Here is a 4,638-nt window from a genome sequence, read left to right as displayed (position 1 = left end):
TGCTTTATTGATAAACTGTGGGTATTTATTTGAATCATTCTAAACTCTCCTCGAGTTCAGAAAGAATACTTTCAAATATATAAGTTTAATGTTTGTTTTACATTTAAAATAAACTTTATATTAATATCGTCTTTAACACTACTGGTATTGTGCTGGTAAAACCAAATCCCAGCCCTGCAGCTCGACTGTGCGGTGCTTTTCGGTGGTTCTTCTCCTGCCTCCGTAAAGGGTCTAGATTTCCTAACCGACTTCCTATTCCTCGCCAACTTTTCTGTCAACCATCACACACTGGTGCTTCTTGACCTGCTCTTCTCTTGGATGACCTTATCTTCTCTGATGCATGGCTTTGGTCAGCTCTCTTCAACTTGCTCTTCATTCACAGCTGTTTTTAGCAAACAGCCGTTTTTTCCCCTTGCAAGCTGCAGGATAAATATTTCGTCAAACTGTATGTGTCATATAAATGCTTATCATTTTGGTGGTGAGTAATCCTGGTATTCCGTATTTTTCTCTAGTTTGCCATCTGGTCCTTGAAGTCACGGTGCTGTAGACCTTTGCTGACGATGCCTTACAAACCTGACCCTGCAAGCTGAAATCATCGTGCCAGATTTGGGCAGAAAGCGTTATGTTCAGGAGTAAATGTTCTGGTTTAGTGTCGGGGGGTAGATATTCAGTGTGGAAGTGTTTTCTAACTTGGTTTTTGTAAGCCCTGACAATAGTGCCATAGGACAAGAGGTTACTCTGCCGTCAGTCCAGCTCTCAAGTTTACTGGTAAAATGCCATTTTCACCATAAACACATATTTAAATTAGCTTATCCCGCATAGCTGAATAGTTTCAAATTCATCATGATCTACAGAGATATACGTGTTACGGTGATTTTTTTTTTTTAAGGAAACTCAGGAGACAGCTTGTATTTGTTAACTGTTGATTTCAGTGGATATCAAGTGCAAAAGAGTAGGCTGAGTTAGCACTGTGCTTTGACAGAGAAAGGCAGAGGAAAACACAGTGGCGGATTTCATTGTTCAGGCTCGTACTTTAGTGCCACATTTGTGGCAAAGAGATAAGAAGTGGCTAGTCTGAGGGGACTTTGGGGACCTCATAAGTGAGCTACTGGAACAAACTGGAAGGAGGATTATGAGTCTGGGAGGGAATCAAATTAAGACTGATGGCGTATGGAGTCTTGCAGCTATTTCTTCTGCCTCCCAAAGAACGATTTTAGCTGACGATATTTTCTAGAATGATTTCATAATGAACAGAAGGGTTATGGCTTAAAATGCTGGCCAAGGCAGGAATTCAGCGAATGACTGCAACATGGAGGTCACTACAGCTGAGGATTGAATTTGCAAATTGCTACCAAAGCAATTTTCTAGCGGACTGAGGAGTGGTAAATTTATTTGTGACTCAAACAATAAAAAATCACTGAACAACAGGAGGGAAATGCTATGATATGTTTGATTATGGTCAAGCACTTACATCGATTTTAAAATTGTGGATGCAAGTCCTTGTGCTGCTGCTCTGTGAAGTGCTTACAAGATGATTCGCAGCGTGTGATTTCTGTCCAGTGGTGGATGCAGAATAAAGGAGGCTCTGAAAGACATCGGTGTTGCTCAGAAGGGCAGGTGATGACAGGAACTTTATGGTATTGCCGTATGAAATTGATCTGCACTGAGCTCAAACAGGATTCAGACTTACTCACCGGAGAGTATTAAGCTCTAAAAAGAAGTAAGGTAGCTGCTCTTTTAATTTAGCTTTATCAGACACACTGCAGGTTTTTCTTAAGAAAAAAAAATAGTAGTGTGGTGTAAAAAGCCAAATAGTCAGGACTTTGGTGGGAGTTGAATGAGATGAGATTCTCCTGACCCCAGAACACAAATATCTGGACAGAGGAAAGGAGCGAGAAGGCTGCTGTCTTTATCGTGCCTCCTGTATTTCACAGTGCCCCTTTTTCTTTCTTTTACAATTTGTAGTCTTTCCACTGTCCCTCTTTCCTGCTCAAATACTTGCTGACATTTTCTATCTCTTCAAGAGTTCTTTCTCCTTCCTCCTCTACAGTATCTAATCTTCTGCTTATCTATCTTATATCCTGCCAAACCAATTCTGCAATGTATTGTTTTTTCCTACCTTATGGACAGCAGTTTGCTGCCAACCAGCACTGAGCCCTGTGGGGCATGTGCTTCACCCCGCGTGGAGGGGTCTCCCACAAAATTTCATTAGAAAGAGGTCAAAACTGACTCTCAGAAAGGAACCACGACTGTATTTTATCAAATTGCAAGGAAAGAAAAGCATCTTCCCTGCAAAAACGAGTGACTCTAAAACTCTTTTTCAGCATACAGACTGTTTTACACTTGTGTATATGGTTTCTGTGACCAGTCCAATGGAACCATGATTTCATGAATTGAAAAAACTGCTCTAAGATTCCCAGACTTAAGAAGATAAATTGCCTGACATCCACAAGCTAGGATGTGAGCTTACAGACAAGGAACTTGCTCTCCGTAGTCAGCTTTTGTAGCCTGTTTAGAGGTATTTCGGAGATGCCCAGCAGATGATGTGCCACAGGCTGAGAAATAGCCACTTGGGTCAACTTCATTTTTCTATGTGTTATTCACGTCACTTTTGCTGTTCTAAAGGGTGTAATATAGATACTATTTATTATGATTTGGCTTGCTTTACATGGAGGGTAGTGTTCTTTGCTTTCAGTGACAGACGCTCCTGGCATCCCTGGTAGCTTGTACCAGACCTGTAGACAGCCCTTGCACTGATGGGAGTGACCAAAACTTGAGCCGTCCTGCACCAGCAACCACCCCACAGGCCCTTTGCTGTCCTCTTACAGGGAAGTCTTTACTGTTTATCCAATTTGTGCATCAATCAGAGAAGAGTTTAAAGTATCAGCGCATGGAAAGAGCTATTGGAAGATGTAGTTAATGACTTGCTTGAACATTTCCATGTAGAGTACAGACTCATCCCATAGTTTAAACTCCATCCGTCTGCAGGACGGAGCTTTTGTGCCAATATCGGTTATACGAAAGTGCGGAATGATTAAAGGCTAACGTACTCAATTTGTTGCTTTTGCTGGACCACCACTGCCAGAACCTTTCACTTCAAGAAGCCTATTGAAATCCTATTCCCCTGTGTCTGTATAGCATGTTTATATAAAGCCTCACTCACAGCAGTTACTCAATCAAATGCCTTTGTGGACAGATAAATAAGAAAAGAAGCAACAGGAACGTGTTAAAAGCAGTCGTTAGCATGTACCTCACATCACATAAAAAAGTACTGCAATTAACCATAAGGACATCATTTTTCTTAACCCCATTTTATCTTGCCTGTTTTAAGTGCAATTTATGCCACACACCCACCCACGTCTATTTTAATCAAACATTTTGTACTGATAGGTAAATTAAAGTCATGTAAGAATAGAGAGCTGAGATATGTGATAGAACAAATAAAAGGTTATTAGACCTCTCATTCCGGCACTACAATGTACCAGATAAAAGAGAAAAAACAAAAACAAAGATAATGGTTTATCAAATGGAAAGACCTATGAATGTTCCAAACCAGTGTGATAAAAAGTCAAAGTAACGTAATGCCTGTTCCATTAGCCATGTGGCATCACCAGACCATCTACAATAAAGCGGAGACATTTCTCCATTCCCCTGCAGACTGAAGGTGCTCTGATCACTGCTCTTCTCTGGCAAACATCGCTGATGGGGGAGAAATCATTGCCTTTAAACACAAAGAGTTTTCTTTCACTGACAGTCTCTTCCTGTGTAACCATGTGGCAGGTCATTCCTGTCCCAGCAGTCCCTTATAAATGGCATTATCTATTGATGTTCTTGGTGCAGATCTGTGGTTTGTTACCTGAAACTGGCTGCTACCCTTCACTTCCAACTGATTTGGGGTTTCAAAGGGGCAATTATCTGTGCGAGCAACAGTAAAATTGGACAGATTTTACTGTTAGCAGCAAATGCTAAAAAAGCGTTGCTGTAAGCTGCTGCCTGTGCCTCCAGCCCTGCTGCTGCTGCTTGTGCTTGAATTTCCTCTCTCTGCATGTACCATCCATCCGCATGTACGAGCTGAAACTTCGACCCAAACTGTGAACTTCTGTTCATGAGCAAATACGAGGGTAAGTTTTTCTTGCTTTTGCTACCAGTGTAGCAAAGCCTCCCTGTCTGAATCAACAGGGACCATTCCCATAATAGTTCTCCCGATGACATTTTCCCCCACAATGGAACGTACTGGGAAATTGTTGCCAATATTGGTGTTTTTGACACCACAATACGGGGCTGTAGCTCAGTTTCCCTATCCTTGTTTTTATTTTGTTTTGGACAATGTAGTTGATACACCCCTCTCTGATGTTTCTTTCTGGCTCATTTCATTCTGTGTCAGGCATGTGCTTATTAAGATTACTGGGTTTATTGTATTAATTAATAGACTAAACTAAGTTATTCAGTAGTGTCAGTTCAAAGCATTACAAGACTCCATGCTGAAATGTTTAAAATATTTGCTCTCGTGGAAATGTATAGGAATATCAAGCCTTCAGCCTTGAAAATCTCAGTAGTAACTTCCTGAAATTGTAGCAAACAAGGGTTTCATGTTCATGAACCAAAATTGGTAGTTTGCAGGATTTGGCCCCATTTTTT

The sequence above is a fragment of the Buceros rhinoceros genome, unplaced genomic scaffold (genome assembly GCF_000710305.1).
Source record: "Buceros rhinoceros silvestris isolate BGI_N320 unplaced genomic scaffold, ASM71030v1 scaffold6998, whole genome shotgun sequence".
NCBI lineage: Eukaryota > Metazoa > Chordata > Aves > Bucerotiformes > Bucerotidae > Buceros > Buceros rhinoceros.
Note: the sequence above shows the minus strand (reverse complement) of the source record.